The sequence below is a fragment of the Capra hircus genome, chromosome 16 (genome assembly GCF_001704415.2).
Source record: "Capra hircus breed San Clemente chromosome 16, ASM170441v1, whole genome shotgun sequence".
NCBI lineage: Eukaryota > Metazoa > Chordata > Mammalia > Artiodactyla > Bovidae > Capra > Capra hircus.
This window is the reverse complement of record NC_030823.1, coordinates 26,005,629-26,019,961: the sequence shown is the minus strand read 5'-3', so window position 1 is coordinate 26,019,961 and position 14,333 is coordinate 26,005,629.

Here is a 14,333-nt window from a genome sequence, read left to right as displayed (position 1 = left end):
GTAGCTGAAGTACAATGAATAAGGGTGAGAAAGTTTTGAGAAAGGATGTCAGAGGTGGGTAGGGCAAGGTCATTTGGGCCTTGTAGACCCCTAGCAAGGAGTTTTTAACTTTTATTCTCTTAAGATGATAAACTGTTGGAGAGTTTTAAGTATAAAAGTAACTTGATCTGGTTTACATTTTTTACTCTGATTTACATTTTTAAAATATCCTTCTTGTTGGTGCACTGAATGTATGAAAAGGTGATGTTTGTCTGCAAGGTAACCACTTAGGAGAGAAGAGGATGATAGGAAAATTAGTATGAAACCAAAACCAATTGAATTTGCCTGACACAGCCTGGGTTCATACGATCATAAAGGGTTCATAGGCTAAAGTTAGATGGACTGCTGAAAGATTATTTATAAACCAGCTATCATTACACTCCCACTGCACCTTGAACGTACCTGTATCAGAGCATTTATTACATTAACTGTCTTCCTTACATGCCTCGCCCACCATGCCTTAAATTTACAATAAAAGTAACATATTGTATTAGTTTTTGTACCCCCAGTATCTTCTATCCTGCAAATAACTGGTGTTTGATAAGTGTTTGCCAAATGAATGACCCATACTGACTATAGGAGAGATATTATTGAAATTAGTCCAGATTTTATTTAAAACATAAACTTCATCTCACATATATTTTCCTCCAGTTCAAACAGAAAACGCAGTCTATCTTATGTTCTCTATCAGCTGTTTTATCTTGAGTTAATTTTAAAAAAGGTGGCACCATAATCCAGGATTAGAAATATCAGTCCTAATTAAGATACTTTGTCTAATCTATGTGAAAAGTTAAAACATGGTTGCAATATCAAAACTATGGGGAATGCAAAATTTAAAAGGGGAAATAATCAGGATTAAAAAGCAATAAGTAGGATGTGTGTGTGGGTATGTATGTGTTGTGAGTTATCAGGACTTGTGGTTTAAAATACATGCTATCGTGGGAATTCCCTGGCAGTCCAGAGATTAGGACTCTCGGCTTTCACTGCCAAGGGCCCAGGGTGTGTGTGTGTGTGCGTGTGTGTGTGTGTGTGTGTGTGTGTATTAAAATGCATGTTATATGTTTAAAGTACAAATTAAATTGTTTTAGTTTCCAGTCTGACACCCGAGGAGCTTAGAAGTTATCAGTAGTTGCTAACATCAAATAAAAAGCCAAAGAAACTGAAAAATCAAGTCTTCTTAGGTCTGTCAGAGAAATGAGGTCACTGCTCCAAAAATGGGAGAGACGGGCCAATAGAATCACAATTTACCAGAGCAGGAAAAATACAAAACAAAACCTCTAGTAGAGACCTCCATGGAACCAGTACTGGAATAGGAAAACATGAACTGTAACTGAGGAAAATATGGAGGCTTAGCATGTACAGGCCTGAATATAAAAACTCGGTGCAAGGAGGGAAGAGGGACGGTAGGGGCTTACTTTTGTGAGTCTTATGCCCTATAGTTCTGCCAGATTTTCTTAGTGAAGATCGAAAAAATCCTCTGTCCTGTCTGACTCTGCATCCTCATGGGTTATAACCTGCCAGGCTGCTCTGTCCATTGGATTCTCCAGGCAGTAATACTGGAGTGAGTTGCCTTGCCCTTCTCCAGGGGGTCTCCCCCGCCCCGGGGACTGAAGCCCTGTCTCCTGTGCCTCCTGAACTGGCAGGCAGTTCTCTACCACTAGCGCCACCAGGGAGGCCCGGTGATTCCTACGGGAGAAGGCCAAAAGAGGCCACTCTGCTCTTAACAGGCCCTGCCTTCAGGAGAAACTAGATTACATGAGCCTGATCCACTGGGCTTTTATCAGAGTCCAAATGACCTGAGAGAAGGGAAATACTCAACTCCAGTCCCTTTAAGTCACCAGTTGCCACTTAAGGGGATAGTAGGGGGAGCATTGAGAGGCACTTGTGAAGTTTACAGCTCAGGGGTAAAGAGTCACTGAAAAACTAAGACTTAGTTATAGGACTATATTTTTTGTTTCTAAACATTTTCTTTTTATCTTCCAGCTGTGCTGTGTGGAATGTGGGTCTTATTCCTTGATCAGGGATCAAATATGCACTCCTAAGTCTGGAAGCAAATAGAGCCTTCACCGCTGGACCATCAGAGAAGTGCCCCAGTCATGTGGCTATAAAACACTATCCTGTCCATACCTTACTACTCTATCACTGCAGGTGCCCTATTTATTGGAGTTTCTTTCACCCAATATATCTTGTCCAGCTTTCAACAACAACAAAAAAATTACAAGCCATAATAAAAGGCCAAAAAAAAAAAAAAGACACAGTCATCTGAAGAGAGAGCAAGCATGCGATTCAGACTCATGTGCCAGGGATCTTAGAATTATCGGACCATGCATTTAAAATGACTGTGATTAATATGCTAAGGTCACCACGGAAAAAGTAGGTAATGTGCAAGAACAGATGGATAATGTAACCAAAAAGAGACATTCTAAGAAGGACTCACATAGAAATGCTAGAGATCAGAAACATTGCAACGGAAATGAAGAATGTCTCTCATAGGTTCATTAGTAGACTAAGGAAAGACTGTCTGAGCTTGAGAATATGTCAATAGAAATGTCCAACATTGAAAAGCAAAGGAAAAAAAGACTGAAAAATGGACAAAATATTCAAAATCATGGGACAATTAGAAAAGATATAACATGCGATATGGGAATACCAGAAGGAAAAGAAAGAGAGGAACACACAGAAGAAATATTTGAAGCAATCAACTGAGAATTTCTCCTAGATAAATGTTAGACAAAACACAAATCCAGGAAACTTGGAGAATATAAGGCAGGATAAATGCCAAAAAACTAGGTATGTCATATTCAAATTTCAGAAAATCAGAGGTAAGTTTTAGAAATTGTTGAAAGAAGCCAGAAGAAAACAACTTACCTACAGAGAAGCAAAAATAAAAATTATATCCAACTTCTTCTCAGAAGAAGAGAGTGAAATGAAATAGTATGGAGAGAAAAATACCACCAACTTGGAATTCTGTAGCCTGCAAAATTATCCTTCAAAATTGAAGAAGAAACATTTTCTTAGACAAAAAGAAACAAAATTTGTTGTCAATTGACCTGCCTTGCAAGAAATTTTAAAATAAGTTCTTCAAAGAGAAGGAAATTGGTTTAAGTCAGAAATTCAGATCTAAATAAAGATCTTTACAGAAGGAATAAGTGAAAATAAATAAAAACTTTTATTTTTCTTATTCTTGATTGATCTAAGATAAAAATTTGTTCAAAATAATAATAGCAGCAATATATTCAAATATATACATACATTTATACATGAGTGCTTACTATAAGTGAAATGAATAACAGGAATGATACAACCGAAGAGAGGAATTGTTTAGTTACTAAGCCATGTCTGACTCTTCTGTGACCCTATGAACTGTAGCCCTCCAGGCTCCTCTGTCCATGGAATTTCCAAGCAAAAGTACTAAATTGGGTTGCCATTTCCTTCTCCAGGGGATCTTCCTGATCCAGGGATCTAACTCACGTCTCCTGCACTGAAAGCAGATTCTTTTACCACTGAGCCACCTGGTAAACCCCAAGGAATATTTTATTATAAGGTACTTGCATTATCCACAAAATGGTATAATGTTATTTAAAAGTGGAGTTGGATTAATTGTAAATGTATATTGCAAACTCTAAGGCAACCACTAAAAAAAAAAAAGTTAAAAACAAAATATAACTGACATGCTAAGAAAGAAGAGAAAAAGGAAGTATTTTAAATACTCAATTAAAACCCCAAATGGCAGGAAAAGAGTGGAAGACAAAAATAGCAACAAAGGAGAAGGCAACAAATGAAAACAGTAACAAACATGAATCCAATATAGTATTGGTCCAACTGTATACAACAATACGTCACTTTTTATTTATTCATATTTTTGGCTGTGCTGCACAGTTTTCAGGATTCTAGTTCCCTGACCAGGGATTGAACCCATGCCTGAAGCAAAGAAAATGCAGGGTCCAAACCACTCTGCCAGGGGGTTTCTAAGAAATACAACCTAACTCTATGTTGTCTACAAGAAATCCACTTTAAATATAAAAACACATAAAGATTAAAAGTAAAAGGATGGTTGCTATGACATTAGAGCTTTAATGTTCTCACTGTAATAACAAAATGGTAATTATGTGAAGCAAAGGGTATGTTCACTAACTTTATTGTGGTAAATATTTTGTAGTAGTTTATGTGCATCAATCTGTAAACCTAAAATTTACAGAATGTTATAAAGAAAGCTGAGCACCGAAGAATTGATACTTTTGAACTGTGGTGCTGGAGAAGACTCTTGAGAGTCCCTTGGACTGCAAGGAAATCAAACCAGTCAATCCTAAAGGAAATCAATCCTGAATATTCATTGGAAGAACTGAGGCGAAAGCTGAAGCTCCAGTACTTTGGCCACCTGATGCAAAGAGCTGACTCACTGGAAAAGACCCTGATGTTGGCAAAGATTGAAGGCAGGAGGAGAAGGGAACAACAGAGGATGAGATGGTTGGATGGCATTACCGACTTGATGGACATGAGTTTGAGCAAGCTCCGGGAGTTGGTGATGGACAGAGAAGCCTGGCATGCTGCAGTCCACAAGGTCGCAAAGAGTCAGACATGACTGAGCCACTGAACTGACTGATACATGACTTATGTCATAAAATTGGAGGAAAAAGTAGCAAGGGGCTAGGGATGGAGAAAGATGTACTACACTAACACTAATCAAAAGAAAGCAGGAGAAGCTATATTAATTTCAGACAGAGCAGTCTTCAGAACAAGAAAAATTATCAGAGATAAGGGAGAGCACTGCTGCTGCTAAGTCACTTCAGTCGTGTCCGACTCTGTGCGACCCCATAGACGGCAGCCCACCAAGCTCCCCCGTCCCTGGGATTCTCCAGGCAAGAACACTGGAGTGGGTTCCATTTCCTTCTCCAATGCATGAAAGTGAAAGGTGAAAGTGAAGTCGCTCAGTCACGACCCAATGGACTGCAGCCTACCAGGCTCCTCCATCCATGGGATTTTCCAGGCAAGAGTACTGGAGTGGGGTGCCATTGCCTTCTCCAAGGGAGAGCACTACATGGTAATAAAAGTTCAATTCTCCAAGAAGACACAACCATCTTTAATGTGTATGCACCTAACAAGAGAGCATCAAAATATGTGAGTCAAAGTTGACAGAAATGCAAGGAGAAATAAATGAATTTACTATTATAGTTGATGTGCTCAGTCGGGTTCTCCTCTTTGCAATTCCGTGAACAATAGCCCACCAGACTCCTCTGCCTGTGGAATCTTCCTGGCAAGAATACTGGAGTGGGTTGACATGCCCTCCTCCGGGTGATCTTCCTGACCCAGGGATTGAACCCATGTTTCCTGCATCTCCTGCACTGCGGGCAGATTCTTTACACTGAGCTGCCAAAGACCTCAACAACTCTCCAACAGAAATCGCTTCAGCAGGCAGAAAATCAGCGAGGACATAGCTGAGTTCAACAATACCATCAACCAAGTATATGGAACTGATATCTAAGGTGATTTCATCTGAGAGCAGAATATACATTTTCTTCTCAAACTGAACTGTTCCCTCACTTTCAGAGGGCTTCCCTGATGGCTCAGTTGGTAAAGAATCTGCCTGCAATGTAGGGGACACCAGTTGGATACCTGGGTCAGGAAGAGCCACTGGAGAAGGGATAGGCTACCCACTCCAGTATTCTTGGGCTTCTCTTGTGGCTCAGCTGGTAAAGAATCCGTCTGCAATGTGGGAGAACTGGGTTTGATCCTTGGGTTGGGAAGATCCCCTGGAGAAGGGAAAGGCTACCTGTTGTAGAAACCAGTACTCGAGAAACCAAGCACCGCACTTGAAGAGTTGGAGAACTCAGGTTGATTATGCCGGCGGGCCCAGAGGAGTTAACACTCCAAGCTCTGAGCCCCAGACAAGGGGGTTACAGAGTTTTTATACATTGACAGGCGATGATTAAGCAGGTTTGTAGGGGCTAGGGTGATTGCAGAGAGCTGGACAAGGGTGAGTGAGATAAGCTCCAGTTCCTAGTGTTATGAATCGCCACTTTCTGAGACCTACATGATCCAGACTTTGCAAGGAATAAGCTGAGTTACAGAGGCAGAAGGAGCAGGAGGTTATGTAAAAAATTTTAACTTTTCCTCTTCACTCTCCCTTCTTGATGCTTCTATCACTCATTGTAGAAAGCATCATCTCATATTTTGGTAAGACATTCAGAGATCCCCCTCAATATAGGGGGCTATATTGAGCTATTACCATTTGTAACTTTATGGATTCAATTCGAGAGGTTATGAACTGGGTAATAGCTTTGAGAATACAAGGGCCAAACAAGAGAGCTGCAAAGAACATGAAGAGAGGATCAGTTAAAGGGAGAAGCCACAATGCCCAGCTCCAGATATTGTTCCAATTACCCCAGGAATTTGCTAGTTCCTCTCTCCTTTTCATGATTCATTCCCTTAGCTGTTGGCCTGTGTCCCTGACTATTCCTGATTGGTTTACATAAAAGCAGCATTCTTTATTTAAGAAGAGGCAGAGTCCTCCCTTTTCAGCTGTTAGTAGGTCTGCTGCTGCTGCTAAGTTGCTTCAGTCGTCTCCAACTCTGTGCGACCCCATAGACGGCAGCCCACAAGGCTCCCCCGTCCCTGGGATTCTCCAGGCAAGAACACTGGAGTGGGTTGCCATTTCCTTCTCCAATGCATAAAAGTGAAAGTGAAGTTGCTCAGTCGTGTCTGACTCCTAGCGACCCCATGGACTGCAGCCCACCAGGCTCCCCCGTCCATGGGATTTGCCAGGCCAAGAGTACTAGAGTGGGTTGCCATTGCCTTCTCTGGTTAGTAGGTCTAGCCCTCTCCTATTCTGTAAAACCACCTCAGCCAGGGAATCTAGTTGGTCCTATAAGGCCACTAAAGATTTGGCAACTCTTAATGTCGTCTGTAAAATCCTTGGATAGTGTATGGTAGAAGGTAACTGATGAAGCAATTCCTCCTATTCCCATTCCTATACCAGCCATAATTCCCAGACCAATTCAGTTCAGTTCAGTCTCTCAGTCGTGTCCGACTTTTTGTAACCCCATGAATCGCAGGACGCCAGGCCTCCCTGTCCATCACCAACTACCAGAGTTCACTCAGACTCATGTCCATCGAGTCGGTGATGCTATCCAGCCATCTCATCCTCTGTCGTCCCCTTCTCCTCCTGCCCCCAGTCCCTCCCAGCATCAGAGTCTTTTCCAATGAATCAACTCTTCACATGAGGTGGCCAAAGTACTGGAGTTTCAGCTTCAGCATCATTCCTTCCAAAGAACACCCAGGGCTGATCTCCTTTAGAATGGACTGGTTGGATCACCTTGCAGTCCAAGGGACTCTCAAGAGTCTTCTCCAACACCACAGTTCAAAAGCATCAATTCTTCGGCGCTCAGCTTTCTTCACAGTCCAACTCTCACATCCATACGTGACCACTGGAAAAACCATAGCCTTGACTAGACGGACCTTTGTTGGCAAAGTAATGTTTCTGCTTTTTTCCTTCCAAGGAGTAAGCATCTTTTAATTTCATGGCTGAAATCACCAGACCAATTAGTAGGGGGTACAAACTGGATGGCTCTTTTTGACTGCCTGTGTGTTGTCAGAGGTATGGCAAGAGTCCAGTTGTTAAGGACAATGTTCATCTGGGGAATGAGGAAAGCTAATGTGCAGATACCCATCCAATTGATGGGTAGATGTAAGTAAGCATTTGTCCCACAAACAAATAAAAGCCCTTGATGAGGGTGGCACCATATTGTGTTTGTAGGAGGATGAGTGAGCCACTCACCTTTTAAAATTTGATTACATTGGTCTCTGGTTAAATTGCCTCCAGGTTCAGTTCCACCATCATTTGTAAAGCATTCTGGAGCCTTTTGAGTTAACTCAATTGGCCTTACCCTTGTAAGGGTGGATCTATAGGAGTTCCCATGGCTGTTGCATTATTTAATGGTACTGGTGTGGCTAAATACCATGGAGCTCCTAAGGATAAGCAAAGTCAGCAATCCCTGGCCAGCTGGGGGTTTGTGTCATTATAAAGGTGATGAGTTGTGTTGAGAACATAGTATATAGACAAGAGTCTAAGGGGGAGTTTACTCTGTAACCTGGGTCATGCTGTCAACAGGCAGAGCCTGATTTTTTAGGGCAAAGTTGGTCCATAATTTCGTTTGTCTGCATTATTATCCCTGTCCAGTAGGTTTTTCCATTTATTTGGCAGACAGATACCTGTTCTGGATTGTAATGTCTGCATGGCATTTGGGGGTAGACAGAGGCACAGGGGCATGATGGCAATGCCATTGTGTCAGGATGCCACCCGGCATTTGGATCCTCTGGTCAGGGGAAGGTAGCAGCATCGGCAGGCATAACAGGAAAACATTTGGGCACCCAGGCCCCTGGATATACATTGCATGATTATGAAGGCAGTAGGTGATCAGCCTATAGGACTGGCTGTTTATACATTGTTCTAGCTGATGGTTAAGTAAGCGATTTTCCAAGAGTTGACTATAATGTTGACAGGTGCCTGAGGGATAAGGAACGGCACCATCTGTTACAAGGGACACCAAAAGTCTGCAAAGCAGCCTGCACATAACAGATAACTGAACACTAGCAAAAGGTTTTCTCCCCATCTTTGGGTTGTCACGGCTATAGCAACTGAGCCTATCATGAAGAGGGTGTGGTCAGCTATACTGTGAGTGATTTAGTTAGCAGGGAGATTCAATCATAAGAAACATCTAATAAGAATGAGGCTTCCCACTATGGTGAGATAACAGACAGCTAACTGCAGCTTCTGACCCAAATCCCAGTCCTGGGGTGCTACTGAAGCTAGTCCTGTAGTGAAGAGCATAGCAGTAATACCAATCAAGGATAGAGGCCAGGGTTGACAATAAAAATCCATTGGCATTTTGATAGCCAGATCCTCAAGCTTCGCCGTGCATTGACCAGCCAGCTGCTGGAATGTGGCTGGAGCAAGGCTGAAGAATCCTCAAGCTTCTGCCGTGTGTGGGCTGGTCAGCTTCTGAAGTGACTAGGGCAGGGCTCAGTGCCTCTTGTGGGTGAAGACCATTGTTTTTGGAACCAGACCTTGAGGGGATTTTCGGGGTCCTGAACGGTTTTCCAGTTGTCCTCATTACAGGAAGCCACTGTCTTCATGACTCTGGTGTGGTGGATCCAAGGGATGACGCCTGTAACTTTAACAGCAGTAGGGGTGGTCAGGACGACTGTGAGAGGGCCTGTCCAAACTGGCTGAAGTGGTTCTTTTTTCCAATCTTTTAACTTATACCTCATCTCCTGGCTTATAGGGATGAACCCAATTTCCCGAAGGAATGGGTATCCTTTTTACGCTTTCTCGGGCAAAATGGTGGGAGACTTTTCCCAGGGCCTGGAGGTGTTAAGACATCTCCAGGTCAGCTAGCTATTGTTGGTGGTCTCCCTTGAGCTTTTCTGTCACTGGGGGTGGTCTCCCGTGTAAGATCTCAAAGGGAGACTAGCCTGAGGACCTCGGGGTGCCTTTACGGAGGGCAGTGAGGGTCCACAGAATGATAAAGCAGCTTGTCCTAGCACTGTCTGGGTATTGGCCAGGGGGTATTCTCGTCGTACAACTACTTGGAGAAACAAATTTAACAAGAAAGTTAAAGATATATGGCCCAAAGATTAATAGAGGTAGGCAAGCTGCCGAGGGGCTAGCCAGGAGGACCAGGTCCAGACATTGATTTGTGACATTAGTGTTTCTCTAGGTTTAAGATGATGCAAGAATTTAGACTCACAATAATCTTTACCTCAAAACATCTGACTATCTGAAGGCCTGTTTGTTTGTTTGTTTGTTTTTTCCCTCACAGCATGAGTGCCTTATTTTTTGTCTCCATCCTGAACTCCTTCCAAGGGGGTGTTGAAGGTCAGCATCTTATAGTGGTCATGATTTAACCTTTATAGAGGCAGCTGGCAAGGGCCAACTTTCAGTCAGCAGGGCCCCTTCATAGCCACATATTTGACTGTGTCTTGGGGGTATTTCATGGTCATTGTGTCCCGCGGTGCTGGGAAGGCTCATTCCCAGGTCTAACAAAGATTCCATTGACAGGCCACTCAATGTGTTGTCACTAGACCAGACCTTGTCAGTAGCAAAAATCTCTGGACCACACCTGTGTTACTAGCCTCTTGGTCCAGGAAAATGTTTCCTCTTGTTGCTTCTTCCCATATTTAGAGTTACATTATTACAATTATTGATCTCATATGGAACTGCATATCAGCATTTTACCAGAGGCTCAGTCACACATTCGGTAACATAAGAAATAATCTTTTGAAACGATCTACATAGAAAATAATACAGCTAGCAGTTATTAATAAAGTCATAAGCAAGAATTGAAGTCAAGAACTTTCAATGGGTATAGCCTGGTGTTCCCCAGGTCAATTGACTCAGTTAAACGATTATAGCCAAGTGTTAATCTCCTGGTTGTATATCATGGAGCATTTGACCTTTATCCAAAGACTGGTTACTGACATAAGCTTTAGAAATAATCTTAGAGTGTCCTTTTTAATAACTTAATTAAACCTTTTAGCAATATGACATAACAAGGAACTATTTCAGAAGTGAGTCTTAGTAATCACAGACCTTAATCAGCAAAACTAGAACTTAATATTCAGTGAAACATATTTTTTTTTTTTTTGAAGAACTCATTGTAAAGGCATTAACACTGTAGCCCAGGGAAGGCTTTAACCCATCAAATAAAAATGAGGTCTGTCAGGGAGCCAAGAAAAGTCAAGCTACTGTCTTGGATTTCCCATAGCCCTGGCTCTTTGATTTTTAGCTGTTGTTTATCCATTTTTAATTTCCTGATTTAGAAGCAGACTATTGCCATGTTTTAAGAACATCAAGATGGCAAAAGTCTAACCGTGAGGGGTTATTTTTTTATAGAAGCAGAATGAGCTTTGTCTACATGTACCATAATCTTAAATAATGTTTATTTACTTTACCAAAGTAACGAAAAGATTTTTAAAACAAATATAAATCACTTAAAGGCAAAGAAATTCATAATCTGTTATCAAAAGCTGCATTCTAAGAAAACTTCATTCTCTAAACAGAAAGAAAACCAAATTCCAGTGTGGTACCAGCTTACTGTTAATAACAAAATTTGTTTATCTGCTTAATCTTAGAAAGTCTTTTCCATATATTTTGAAGAACTAGTAGTATTCTTCTAAAGGCATGAGAGTAAAACCATAGGAGGCATGTTTAAAATCTGATTCTACTGCAATTGACAAAGAAAGCTGGTCATAACACTTTAATATGATAACTAGAATTATAGTTGACTGTATTTTATCAGGGCATATCAGATCTGTATGAATTTCACATAATTTTAGGGTACCTATACTAGTAACATCAACCATACAGTATAACCTGAAAAGACTTATCACCCCTTCAACAGTACTTCTCAAGTCATTTAACATGTCCAATGAACCCAGGTAGCTTAATAGCTTTTGGGGATGTCTCAGAGACCCTCTGAAGCATCCCAAAGTTAGCTGGAAGTCAAGTTATTTAGGAAGTTTTGTTGATATATTTCAAAAGGGTTTATAACACTCAGTCAGGTAGGATCATATAAGTTACTGTGAAATAATATTCACTTGGCCAAAGTTAACAAAAAATTTCAAAGGCAAATATGAGGGAGTGAGTGAAGTCGCTCAGTCGTGTCCGACTCTTTGCGACCCCATGGACTGTAGCCTATCAGGCTCCTCCCTCCATGGGATTCTCCAGACAAGAGTACTGGAGTGGGTTGCCATTTCCTTCTCCAGGGGATCTTCCCGACACAGGGATTGAACCTGGGTCTCCCTCATTCCAGGCAGACGCTTTAACCTCTGACCCACCAGGGAAGCCACAGAACGGATCAATTAAGAGGTAAAGAAACTTAAATCTATTATTAAGAGCAGTTTAGCATCCGAAGAAAGCATGTCCTCTTAACAGAGACAAAGGCCAAATTCAAGTTTTTGCACCAGCTTACTTTAAACTCATTTAGGTAAACTTAATTAAATTTATTTTAAACTTAGTCCTAACCATGCGCAAAACTTTTTTTCAGGGTCCACTTTCCACAAACCTTTTAAATACTTTCTGTAACAGCCATCTGTAAGTCAGACCTACTTTCTTTTCCCTTTATAAAATGTAATTTTAGTCTTAGACCTTCTTTATTAAAAGCATACATGCTGCTAAGTCACTTCAGTCGTGTCCGACTCTGTGGACTGCAGCCTACCAGGCTCCTCCGTCCATGGGATTTTCCAGGCAAGAGTACTGGAGTGGGTTGCCATTGCCTTCTCCAAAAAGCATACATCCTACTTCCTTATTAGATTAGCAAACAAACATTAATACTAGATATTTAATATTGAATATTTCCAAGTTTACATGAATCTGAAATTTATTTAGGTTAATTTTTCTTGTATTTAGAATTGTTCGATTTGTAAGTGCTTACTTTTCTTCCAGTTCAGTTCAGTTCAGTCGCTCAGTCGTGTCCGACTCTTTGCAACCCCGTGAATCGCAGCACGCCAGGCCTCCCTGTCCATCACCAACTCCCGGAGTTCACTCAGACTCACATCCATTGAGTCAGTGATGCCATCCAGCCATCTCATCCTCCGTCGTCCCCTTCTCCTCCTGCCCCCAATCCCTCCCAGCATCAGAATCTTTTCCAATGAGTCAACTTTTCTCATAAGGTGGCCAAAGTACTGGAGTTTCAGCTTCAGCATCATTCCTTCCAAAGAACACCAAGGGCTGATCTCCTTCAGAATGGACTGGTTGGATCTCCTTGCAGTCCAAGGGACTCTCAAGAGTCTTCTCCAACACCACAGTTCAAAAGCATCAATTCTTCGGCGCTCAGCCTTCTTCACAGTCCAACTCTCACATCCATACATGACCACAGGAAAAACCATAGCCTTGACTAGACGGACCTTATTAGAACCCATTTACAACTTAGACAATATTATCAGAAAAAAACAAAAGACATGCACTGAGACATACATAAATCCAGACAGACAGACTGACAGAGATCTTATAGTTTTCTGTTTGAGATTTAAAATATCTCTTTGACCCCTTTTTTTCTTTGCTTGAAATTCTAATTTGCCCAAGGCTGAGGTTTCAGGCAAAGTTGGCTGTGTATTTCAAGGACATGAAAATGGTTAACTTCAAGCTTTTTCCTAGGCAGGCCTTTTAACAAGTTGCTGCTGCTAAGTCACTTCAGTCGTGTCCGACTCTGTGCAACCCCATAGACGGCAGCCCACCGTTGTTTTTAATTGCATATGCAAAAAGAATTGGTTTTGCAGTTTCCAAGAAGAAAAACTTCTCTCACTCTGTTCAATCAGCAATCACACACTCACAATCATTCAGAGGCAATCACAATGCCTCCTTTCTCCCGAGTCTTCAGGTTTCCTTAACTGTTGCTCCCTTCCTGGGAGCTCCAGGGAGGTTATCATTCACAATGCCTCCTTTCTCCCGAGTCCCCAGTTCTCACTATCTGATGCTCCCCTCCTGGGAGCCCAAGGAGGTGATCAGTCTCCTCTTCTACCCGTTGGGGTAGGTCCTCACCGGGGACTGGCCCTGGGGCTTTACCTTATCCTGTGGCCATTCCTGGTGAGTTGGTCCGTCCCTCCAATGAGTCCAGTTGGGGCTTGGCCATCCAGAGAGTCAGAACACTGGTCCATAAGAGAACCCGGAATACCATCAGGTGGTATGCGTCCTCCTTCTTCTCAGGGTTCCTTCACTGCACCCCGGCTGAGCCAACAGTCCAGTGACTCAAGGGGCCGGTGTTGTTGGAATCTCGGTGGGGCCTCCAGAAATGTTGTAGAAACCAGTACTCGAGAAACCAAGCATTTGGAGAGTTGGAGAACTCAGGTTGATTATGCCGGCAGGCCCAGAGGAGTTAACACTCCAAGCTCTGAGCCCCAGACAAAGGGGTTACAGAGTTTTTATACATGGACAGGCATGGTTACGTGGGTTTGTGGGTTTGTAGGGGCTAGGGCAATTGCAAAGAGCAGGACAAGGGTGAGTGAGATTAGGAAGATTACTCCATTTCCTAGTATTGTGAGTCCCCACTTTCAGAGACCTATGTGATCAGACTTTGCAAGGAGCAAGCTGAGTTACAGAGACATAAGGAGCAGGAGGTTATGTAAAAATTTTAACTTTTCCTCTTCATACCCCTCCAGTATTCTGGCCTAGAGAATTCCATGGACAGTCCACGGGGTCACAAAGAGTCAGACGCAACTGAGCAGCTTTCGCTTCACTTTCTCACTTGCTGGATGGCTCCTGTCAGTAGATTCCAGCGTAAGGATGTGTGTGCACTCTA